The sequence below is a fragment of the Melospiza georgiana genome, chromosome 3 (genome assembly GCF_028018845.1).
Source record: "Melospiza georgiana isolate bMelGeo1 chromosome 3, bMelGeo1.pri, whole genome shotgun sequence".
Classification (NCBI taxonomy): domain Eukaryota; kingdom Metazoa; phylum Chordata; class Aves; order Passeriformes; family Passerellidae; genus Melospiza; species Melospiza georgiana.
Window position 1 is genome coordinate 79,458,123 of NC_080432.1, and position 12,081 is coordinate 79,470,203.

The following is a 12,081-nucleotide window of genomic DNA, read 5'->3' on the forward strand; positions in this document are numbered from 1 at the left end:
TGTACATATTTATTGTACATATGAAATATAGTGGGTTATAGGAAAATACATGCACTTTTGTGGTACTTTGAACAGTACTCAGGCATAAATGAGATTTTGTGTGCTATACATACCCCTGTTCTAGGTTACTTTGAGAATATTTGTTCATTATTATTTTATTCTTGTTTTTCTTATTAAATATTAACTGCAACACAGCCTTGTTATTTAAGACTACTACCCCCAGAGATTTACTGCACATTTCACACCTTTTTTAAATGTAATTTTAGTCCGATAATTTTTTGACTCGTTATAAATTTCTCAGTGTAGACTCACTGCACTAGGTTTACACCATAGTAACACATTACTCAGTGTGTGGAATGCTGATCTCACCTTTTGCCTGACAGTTAAATAGAGGAAAAAGAGGAGATTTGTGCGTATTTTGAAATGTGGACACACTAGCACAGTGTTTACCAACTTTTATTATCTTGATGCAAATTTTCTCAGCCATGTTTTATCACTCTGAAATTCGGGTTCAAAAGGAAAAATATATATTTTTAAAAATGCAGCTTGCTAGTGTTCACCTTTTTGGTGGCAAATCATTGATCTGCTTGAAATTCATTCTATCATGCAACCAGAACTGGAACTGGTTTGGACCTGAAAAGCTGATGATGAGCACAGTGGTGGGGTGGCCATTGTGGCTTGCCATGGCTTCACACACCTTTAAAACATTTTGAATAACAGCTGAAAAGGTAATATGTGGCATGTCAAAATTTGCAAGCATGGAGGGTTGTTTCCCTGAGGGTAAGTATGCTTCATATTTATGGAGCAGGTGGAAAAAACAATCTGTAAAAATTCCTCCCATATTCCATCAGGAGCTCCTGGACTATGTGCGGCCATCTCTGAAGGACTGTGCTGGAGGGCTTCCCAATGCTACTGCCCCAAGGCTGTCTGTCAGAAAGATTTATCCCAGAGACACAAACACTAGAAGCTCTGGCTTCTTAGAGGTTGGGGCAGTCTGATTATCAAGGTTGAACAGATGCCATAGGCTCAGAAATTTGGGAGTTTCCTGAAAATTATTTTTATGAAGGAGAGGGAAGTCAGGGGAAGCCTGAAAATTATAATATGTGTAAGTGACTGATCATTGATTTTATTTTCTTTTTCTTTGTCCTGAGTCACGCAATTATGGCTCTCTGTATCTATTTTCATGACATTATGGTAAATTCATTTTTTGTAGGGAATCTGACGGTGATCTGAACGTTCCAGAGTAGCCTTGACAATTTGAGAGTTAATGTCTTCTGTCTAACTCTGTAGAAGTCTTAAGTGTGATTCATAGTTTAATCTAACTTTTTTTATTTTTCATTGAAATGGACATGGTGTAGGCAGGTGACCAGATTTTTTGTATGATTTGAAGAGTAACTTTCATGCATATAAAGAGAAGGTCACATACAATGTCCAAGCTAAGTGTTTAGCTGTTTGCATTTTTCTAGACTAGAAAAAAAAATTAAAAACCAAACCAAAATAAAATATTTGAAAATTTATTTTTAAATTTTTCCTTTACAGGATCAGGAGAGTCTTGTCATCTGTTTTTATAACATCTCCTGCACGATGCTTCCTTTTGCAAAACTCCCCTGCAGCTAACAGATTCAGAAAAGGAAACCTGCAAATCAACTCAAGTCCATTATTTAAAATAAACAAACATAATCTTCAGCCAATCTTATTTTGGCATGGACAAAGACTCTAGTCTTAGAGTGGATAAACACACTTTGAAAATAGATAGTTCACATTAGCACAAACAGAAACAGTTAAATTAGAAATCAGATCAGAAAAAAGTATTATCCTATTTAATTTGATTTTTCACTTCATATGTATTCTTTTAAACTGTTTACAATAAATAAACTGATTATGTTTGTGATCATTTATATAAAATTATATATATTGATGTTCACGCATATTCCACATTGAATTGTGGCTTTTATTGGTAGATCTGTCATTCCTGAAATTCATTGTATATAATTAATGAGTCTTCATCAAATAATGGAAGATAAATTCCGTCTAAGTTTGAAAACAATCTATTCCTTGTAGAATATAAACAGTATCCATTTTATAAATAAATCTACATACTGTCAACACATTATTGACTAATCTCCTCAAGCCTGCTGGGAAACCAGTCCTTTCTGCAGATACAGAATGCCCTTAAAATGACAGGACTTTTAACAACATTATTCTCAGGGAGCTTGACTACTGCCTTGGAAAAATTTTAGTCATTTAATTCATGAAATACACCTTAAAAAGAGGGAAAATACTAATATGCAGCTTTTCTCCAAAAGTGTTTTCAAATCTCTCTTCTTTTCTCTGAAACCTCAAAGGTGGTGATGATTGCCATGGCACAGCCCTTAGAATGCATTTTATTTTCCTTGTGAACAACTCAGCTGAAAATCCTGTAACTGAGAGCAGGTCTTATTCATGATACATTAGGAACCCTTGAGAGCTCCCTCTTAAGGGATTTATCACATTTGTTTCCCTCACTGTCTCTGGTGCACATAGGAGTAATAACAAACATTTTTTTGGATGTAATGCTACAATCTATATCTCTAAATATCACTGGCATCAAAGAATCAGACCATTATGATTTTCAAAGCCTCATTCACACAACTGAGACAAGTTCATTGTCTTCTTGATGTGACTATTAATATCCCCCAGGGAGAGCTTATAGGTTCACAGAGGCGTTTTCTAGGGTTTGCTTGTTTGTTTGCTTTCCAAAGCCAACTTATTAGCTCTCAAAGATACTATACATGATACTGGCATGATTTCTCAGAGCAGTAGTTGAGATGTTTTATTAGGTATTTCAGCTGAACATTTACTCTCTGAAACTGAGGTATCCAAAGAGGGCTTTTGGGACACTATCAATTCGGTCTAATGTATGAGCTCGAATTATTGTATCATTATAATATGCTGCTTGGTGTCTTTTGCCATTGATTTGCCTACATTTTTTAAATTGCTCAATCAGAAGCCATTTATCTGATAAATTATTAATGAATAAATGTTTGTGATGGAAAAACAAAACACTCAGCATTGCAAATCATGTGCAATGTAGTCCTACAGGCAACAACAGTCAGAAGTAAACTGCTCTTGAGCCATGTAAGTGGTTTATGTAATGTGGATGGAAACTATATGTTGAAATAAACACTTCATTGCAAAGAAAGGATGGCTGCTATTCTCCTAGTCTTTTACAAGACTCTTGAGCATTTATACGTTCTTTCATAGGTACAAAATTTAGTTTCAAGTGTGCAAAGGCATCTGCAATTTTTAGACTCCAACCATACTGCAAAGGTGTTCAGACTGGTTGTTCTTTGCAATATTTTTGTAGAAACCTTTTGATTTGATGTTGATCCTCTACTCACAAGTATTTTTTTCCAGCTAACAGAATAATTGCAGAGTTAATGTCTTTTGGCAGGTCACATTGACATTGATGATTTTAAGGGCTTAACTGTATTCTAAATTCCTTGGGACTTGATTTACTTTGAATGAAAGTAGATATGTTCATGCCCGAAGCTAGAAATTGTAGTATAGGGTTTGTAATTAAATACCAGATTCACATTTGTCTCTGTGACCCATGTCTTCAATATGGAGAAATAGTCAGATTATTAAAAAAACCTTAAAAAACCACAGAAAAAAAAAAAAAAAGACAAGATCATCTAAACAATTCTCATTAAATGCTGTTACCATTTTCTCCAGATGTGTTTTGCATTGTTCCCAGTGTAAAAGCAGTTTTTCCAGTGATTTACAAAATGGCTGCAAAATACATCTCTGGTCAATGTCAAGGGTGAAATGTAGCAGAGTAGCAGTAGCATGAGCAATGTATTACCTCTCTCCAGTAAATATCTAACATTCCTTTTCTTGTAACTCATTTAAAGTAAGCCTAATTAGCCATTTTCAGTCATTAGGTATGACTTTTGTTTGGGACTTAGTATTATGAAATGCATTTGTTGTAATTTTCCTTCCCCCTTCCCCTTCCTTTCTAACCTGTGCTCCAGATTCCAGGCTGCCAATGTTTACAAGACACTGACACAGTACTTCCAGAAACATGACCTGACATGCACTACCTCTGGGGCCCTACTGCAAAAATTTCTTTTCATTCTTAAACAGGGAAACTGAGGGTTTGGGTTCTTTCATTTCTTTGGTTTATTGAGTGTTTTTTTTATTTTTTTTATTTTCAAACATGCAGCAAGTGTCTTCTCTTTTTGTACAGGCTCAGCAAGTTGTACACCATTTCGGCAGAGATGTCTGATCTTTCCATCTGCTTTCCTGGAGGTGCTTTATTCCCTGAATGGTCTTTTCAGTAACCACTAAAGACTTCTTGGGACTGAACACTGGAACAGATGAGTTAAGTCCTTCTGGAATGTTCTTCATGAGACACAGACATATTAGACTTTCTGGATGTGCCTAAGGACACAAAGGTCAGTGTCTTCCTTAAAAGCCTCAGGTTTCAGGACTCTTTCATTTCATCTTTAGCACCAGGGACTATGTTTCAATTTGTTGCTTGAACAGGGACAGAGATGAGTAAAATGGTGATTAACACAATATTTATATAGATGTGATCATGCTTTTAACTGCCTCATAATAAATGTGCTTAGTGAGCTCAGGCAACCTAAAGGCTTCTAAATGACTAGCTGGCCACGAAGACAAAGCTGTGCCTCTGCTCTGAGCTTGATTGCCATTAACCATTTGTGTGGCATTTCTTCTAGACTTGTGTTTAGTGCATTTCAACCACTCTTACTTGATTTACAACCTGTAAAAAGGGGAACATGTTCTATTTTGTTCATGAGATGGTTCTTCTTTACAGTCAGTGGGGGTCAGAGAATTTGTTCAACTGTGTGCTTGATTGCTCTAGATGGCATGAAGGCTACAAGGGAATGCCAAAGATATTCACAGCATGTTGAAAAAAATAATTTCTTCTTAATGGCAGCTATTCATATTCCAGAAACTGAGATTTTGATAATATGCTTCATCTACCCTTTGGTTTCTCCTAAAATATTATATAATCTGCTGATATTATTCTGACATTACTTTAACACCTCAGGAAATCAACCTTGACCAGAACAATTCACTGACATAATTTTTCTGTGGTATGATTGAAAACATAGAAGAAATAATTTTGTAAGCAGATACATGCTCAGAAAGGTGGTAGAATGTGTGTGGGCATATGTGCTCATCAAGTCATGTCTCAGACACATAACTGACAAGGAAAGTAGCAGGATCATAAAGATACATCAGGATTTTCAGCACTAATCATAACACTATAAAAACCACTATGCTTATAATGATGTGGATCATGCTATGAGCAGTAGAGAAGAAAAGTGAACAATCCTAACCTTGATTTTATTCTATGATTTCCATCTGTTTTTCATTTTTTGCAGAATATTCTTCAGGATTAATGCTCTATCTCGGTTTGGGGGAAGAGGGGGGAAAAGTTTTTTTCAGTTTCATTCTGTCAACATCTTATTTCATATGGACATTGAAAAAAAAAAACCTTAGTCTTACAGATACTACTTTTTCTTATTAAGCATCTCCAATTAAATCTATTTAAATCTATTAAAATAATTTCAGGAAACTTATTGGCTAAATCAGACAGAACTCAAACTTGATGTAATTCAACTATATAAATTGATTTCTGCTTTTTCTTTTTTGTGGAGGGATTCTAGTGCTATCATCTGAATAATAGCTTTCTAATCAACCTTCTTCTGTCTGCTACTCTAGCTAGCATTTGAGTTTGTATTCTAAACACCAACTCCCTGTATAAAATAAACAAAAGATAAAAATATCATCCCTCATCAAAAAGAATTTTGCCCATTGGCGCCAAATATCTATTCCAGATAGGAGGAGGAAAAAAAAAAAAACAAAACCAAAAAATGAATACAGTTTTATTTTATCTAAGTTCTATTGAAGTTACAGAGAATCTTTGTAACAACAGACTTCAGCAGAAACAAGAAGATGAATATAAAAATACAAACTCTATTTAAAAGCAGAAGGTTAGATTGTACAAAGTTTGTTGTATGCAGGAGAGCAGTGTTAGTTCTATGAGGTGCCCTCAATGTGATACCTTAATATTTTCCAACAAAGTAAAATTTATATAAGAGCATATGTTGTAACTTTAATATGTAGACTTTTTAAATAATATTACATCTTTTATACCCATGTGTATACTATGAGGTGAATGAATACCTCAAATGCGTTGTAAACTTCATCTTCCTTCACTGAATGTTCGTGTGTGGGAGGTTTGTGTAATAGATCTGTGTGTGACTGATAAATAAACATAAAGGATAGGATTATGGGTTTGGCTAGCTCAGCATAGTTGTTGATGGAACCTTGCTGTTTTAGGACAGATAATGCTGGAAGATAGGATCATAGACTGGTTTAGGATGGAAGGGATCTTATAGATCATAAGTTACAACTCCCCTGCCATGGGCCAGGACGCCTTCCACTAGACCAGGCTGCCAAAGCCTCATCCAGCCTGGCCTTGAATATATCCAGGGCATCCACTTCTCTGGGCAACCTCTGCCACTACTTCACCACTGTGAATAAAGAATTTCTTCCCAACATCTCATCTAAACCTATCCTCTTTCAGGTTAAAGCCACTGCCCCTTGTCCTATCACTATCTGTCAATATGAAAAGTCCCTCATCCTCCTTTTTATAAACCCTCTTAAGGTACTGGAAAGCTGCTGTAAGGTCTCCCAGAAGCCTTCTCTTCTTCAAGCTGAACAATACTAAGTTCTCTTAGCCTGTCTCCAAGGGGAGGTTCTCCATCCCTGTAATTATCTTTGTGGCTCTCTTCTGGACCTGCCCCAGCAGCTCCATATCTTTCTTGTGCTGAGGGCTCCGGACCTGGATGCAGCACTCAGGTGGGGCCCCACAAGGGCAGAGCTGAGGAAGAGAACCACCCCCCTCAACCTGCGGCTGACCTTTCTCTTTTGGAGCAGTCACAGGATGTGTTTGGCCCTCTGGGCAGTGAGAGCACACTGTTGGCTCATGTCCAGTTTTTCCTCCCTGAGAACCCCCAAGCCCTTGTCCGCAGGGCTGCTCTCAATGAGTTTGTCTCCCAGTACTCATACCCAGAACTTGCACTTGGACTTGTACTTCGTGAGCTTAAGTATCCTCCCTATCTTTCACTTTGCTTACAGGATTGCTACTAAAGCATACATTCATTAACACAAATATTTGGTATTTTGGATATAAATTTGGATATAAAATGGTGTAAAAAATTTTGCTTTATTTTTCATTTTTGTGGATTTCATGGCTAATGCCACAAATATGTTGTATGTTGCAAACTTTATTTGATAGATTGGAGAACAAATTGTCTTTGACAGGTAATAGACATGTTTGTTTAAACAGTGCAAATCAAAATGAATAAGCTAAATTATCTGACTGACTGTAAAACTGGTGGAGTTCCACCTGTCCAAATTTTCCATGGTTAATTTTTGTTACTGGCTGAATTTTATCAAAGATGTGCAACTAGATTTATACACAAGGCTTGCAAAAGCTTAGGTAGCAAAATTAAAACTTATCCTGATGTAAGTGAATAAATGATGGTTATACTGAATTGAGTACCTATAATGTTCATTTGGGGGGGGGGGGGAAGGTGGGTAGGAAAGGCTTGTGAACTGGGAACATTTGGCATAACCTGAGATTTAAAACTGATCCTGGAGATTCTGTGCTAAGCTTACAGCATACAGACTATATCCTGGAGGCTACAACTTCCTCCCAGAGGTTGGAAGGAGAGTCCCCTGACACAGGAAACACTGAATTCTGCCCTTCCATGTTCTAGGAGGTTGAATTAATGTGTGGAAACAAAAATGTCTTCTGTCAAATATATTTTGTGACAAAAACCCCCAGAAGTGATCTATCCACCATTTCAGAAGTAGGTCAGAGCTGTGAATCCTAATCTAAAGCAACAAGACTGAAACTCAGCATAAGGTCCCTTAAGATCCAGAAAAACAGGTTGTGTTTAAGATATGTCTGTACCCTTGTCATCACCTTTGCCTTTCTCCTTGGTCCTCCTGAGAACCACCTTTCACTCGAGAGTGATCTCATCTTCCTCTCAGACAGTGCTTCTTATCAGAAAGCATAAAGCTGCACACAAACAATGTAACAGCAAAACAGGGCCTGGGCATGAGTTTGATCCCTGGCTCCTGCTCATCCATCCAATCTATTCACTTGTTTCCTTGGTTTTGCCCCACAGTCCCATGAAATGCATGGTAGATTTCAAGAAGCAGGCAGAGAAGGGACAGTTTCCAAGAAGCAGCTGAGAATACAGACACCTTTTTTGGGGGGTAGAGAGACAGGGTCACCCAAACTCTGGGCAAGAGAATTAGTCCTGGTTTGTTCAACTTAGAAACACACACCCTGCCAAGTGTTGCAAAGCCCAGACCCACACTGCCTCCAGTGGGAGCACAGATATCTTTTATTGTGAATGTTTCCACTGGTCACCACCTAAAACGCAGAGAATTTGAGGAGAATGAGCTGAGACACCACCTCTTCCATTTTGAACTCTTAAAGAGGATGTAATGAAAAGTATTTGCAGTATGTATTGCTTTCACACAGTAGAAAATGATTGCTCAAACAACCACAGTGGCCTCTAATCCTTATCCCCAGGGCCTTTTTTTTTTCTTTTTTTTTTCTTTCATGTCATTTCTGGCTTTAATGAGATAAAGAACTCACATAAATGAAGTTATATTTGCCATGCTACTCCTGTGGAAGAAGCTTATCCCCTGTGTCTTCTTGTAAACTCATGATCTTTTGCTCTCTTTTGTATATAATCTTTTCTGGAAACTTTCAATATGATTTTACCTTAGTAGCATGTTAGAAATCACACCTACTGATATCTGATCACGTAGTTGATTCTGATATCTGTCATAAAATTTCCTCCCATGCAAATTAAAAAACTTGTAAACACAGATTTTTTTCAGTAAAAAATTATGAGAGAGATATGATGATAAGCTTTAACAATATAATAATTAAATAATTAAAGCATAAACCCATAAATTCTAGACACTTTGTCCCTTTTATTAAAAATGTGAATATCAAACAGTTTTTACAAGAGGCAGCAAAGCACTTATGGCTTTCCCTCTCTCAATAATTTAATTCATGTAATATTTAAAAAATATTTGACTTAAGAAAATGTGGGCATTTTTACTTACTTGGAAAAAAAGGCATTTTAAACAGCAGGATGTAATTTCAGACTATTTGCAGTCAAGAGGCCTCTGCTGAGCAAAATACTCATTCAATTTAGGAATGCAGATTATAATAATTTTCCTATCTCCCTCACAGCAGGATTCCTGCCATCGCTTTGCAAACCCACAGGTTGCAGTATTGAAAGACTAGCTAACTTCAGTTTCAGGTAACACACGCTTTAAACATATTCTCATTAGCTCAACTTAGTTATAATGCAAAGCTGCTTAGTTTCACCAAGTGAAATGGGACACACTTAAATTGCCTCATCTAATATAATACTCCTTAATACATGCAAAGTGGTTTATGATGGCAAAGCTTGTAGAGCATGACAATCGGCAGGGAAAGTAAGGTTTTCTGGCTAAAATTGTCAAAAAGAAGTCCTATTTTATATCATTTCTATTTAAAGAGGTTAAGAATGAGGAAAGACAGATTGGAGTAAAAAATAATCAATCTAGAAAAATGCAAATTTAGCACATTAACCTTTTAATATATCAGCTCTACCAAACAAGAAAATTATCAACTAAAGCTGTTCTTTCAGTAATATCCTTTGCACTGTAAAATTAAATGTAAAATACACAGTGTCCAAAATGTATTGCAATAAGAAACAATATTCTTCATTCTATTTTACACAGGGAGTTTTATATTGTGCACCATGTTTCCATTTGCTAGCCTTACAGCAATACCCAGCTTGGTGTGGCTGTATTAATTTACAAAGACTTTTTAATTTCAGGCAAGGAATTACTTATCTCTCTTCTCCCTTTAACTGCTGAGTGAATATGCACCAATCTTGTATACTTTGCAGACACAAAGTCTGGTTTCAATGGGACCCCAGAAAAACTGGTAACATAATTTCCTTTTTTCCCAATATCCTGCACCTGCAGTCTGACCATAAGACTATAAATCCTTTTCCTACATCCCTTTCCAATACTTCCAGAAAACTCCAGAGAGGTGCTAAGCTGCTGCAGGCTTTGCAGATGACACCCAAGTGTATATCTCACTTTCTGCAGATGTAACCAGAGCCATCATAAAGATGTTGCACTGCCTAGAGGAAAATGGCTCCTGGAGAAGAGCATCTGGCTGAGAATAAATTTGGGTGAGATCCAGACAATACTGGTTGAAAGACAGAAATGATCCAGACAGCCAGTTGAGCAAGATTCCTATGTTCATGCCTTAAGCATTAGTTTGCAATGAGGCTGCTCATATCCTTGGAAAAAGGCAGGATAAGCACATTGCTCAGCTGTGGCCCCAGAGAATGAACCAAGAACTCTTCACAGTCCAGTTAAAAGCATCTGCAACACATTTTGGTTTTTTTCAGTCTGTGTTAGTTTTCACTTTGGTTTACAATATGAGGCAGCAAAAACAACAAAATCTAGAAAATGCTCACACACCTCCAAGAAGAAGGCCTAGCCACAAAGATCTCTCTGCTTCATTTATACAACTCCCTGTATCCAGGGCTGTTTGGCTCTTCTCAGTAAGAGAACATTGCTCCTGCAGTGCAGTGTCTTCAAGGCTCCTATTTACATCAGGATAGTAAGCACTATTCTTGTTCTCAAAGGTACAGCCATTTTAGTTCTCTTTATATCCACAATTGCTTTTTCATTTTCTGTAAATGGACATCTTCTACGTGAAAAAATCTGAAACCTTCTGAGCAAAGAGGGGTCCTGAGGGAGGTTTAATGATTCTCTTCTGGTTATGCAGTGAGCTTTTAGGATCTGTACATACTGCAGAAGCCTTTCAGCAAAGAATTTACTTCCAGAGGTCCTGTACGTCTGCTTAAATTACGACTTCTACTGTTGGTGGCAAAAAGGTTAAAGACAGATGATTTAAACTCTGGGAGGTCATACAAACATCCTTCATCAGGGATATTTCAGGATACAACAGCTCTTAACAGTAACAAATAACTGGCAAGTAGAGATGAAAGCATACATGAAAACTATAAACAAGTAACATTCCATGAAAATACACAGCTGGAGAAGCCACACACAATACTTCTGGGGAAGATGGGATCCAATTTCAGGATGGACCATGTCATTGAACCAGGTCCCAAGCCTTGATGAAAAATTATGAATGTCTTTATGAAGGAGAAGTAACTTTAAAACTCTTGGTAGTCACTGTAAAAACCTTGAACCTTCTACCTGAAAGCATTATCCTTTTTTTTACTCAGTTTCCACAACAGGGAGTAGAAAAAGGCATCCTGGGGTCTTTTTCTTGAGGAGTTTCTTGGTGTAAGCAGTCACCTACAGTTTAGTCCCCTAGATTTTCTGAGGTCACAATATGACCAAGTAAGATGTGCTCCTCTAAATACTTCCCTTGTATTTCTTCCAGTTCACATTCAGGAGTAAGAAAGAATAAAATAATAATACAGATCTTCAGCTTTTTACCTTTCTTACTGATGACTGCATAGTTTTGGTTTTTGTGGGATACTTCTCAGAAATTTCTGTCTCAAAAGCAAAGATGTATTCAGAGAGTGTTCAAGTCATCCTGTTAATTTTCCATGTATGTTTTGCGTATATGAACTGGAGCATTGATCTTGATTGGTTAATCTTTGGGCCTCACAAGGAAAATACATTCCTAGAACATTTTCCTCCTGGTAATGCCTTCCTTGTAGTCTCTTGTTGGCTTGCCAGCTGTGCTGCTTATCACAGTTTCATTCACTTTTTTAAAACTCTTTAAAATGTTCTCCTTTAAAAGCTGTGTAGAAAACTGAGTGCATGCCTGTGAAACACTTGTAGGAACATGTAGTTATTGGGAGGAATAAAATAAAAAATGCAAAGCTACTATTCAATTGGTATGTGCACAGCCATGCTGTACTTATTGCCATCATGAATAAAGCATTTGTTTTGCTAAATTGTACGTGTATTCCTAGAGGGGTA

At 36.9% G+C, this 12,081-nt stretch overlaps 1 protein-coding gene across 3 annotated transcripts in view; it reads left to right on the forward strand.

Moving 5' to 3' along the window:
• HS3ST5 (heparan sulfate-glucosamine 3-sulfotransferase 5) overlaps positions 1 to 12,081 on the forward strand; it is a 192,690-nt gene that overhangs the window by 94,513 nt on the left and 86,096 nt on the right. For all 3 annotated transcript variants that reach the window (XM_058021249.1, XM_058021250.1, XM_058021251.1), the window contains exon 2: positions 4,229 to 4,436. The gene's annotated coding sequence lies outside the window, so the exon portion shown is untranslated. The remainder of the gene's footprint in view (positions 1 to 4,228; positions 4,437 to 12,081) is intronic.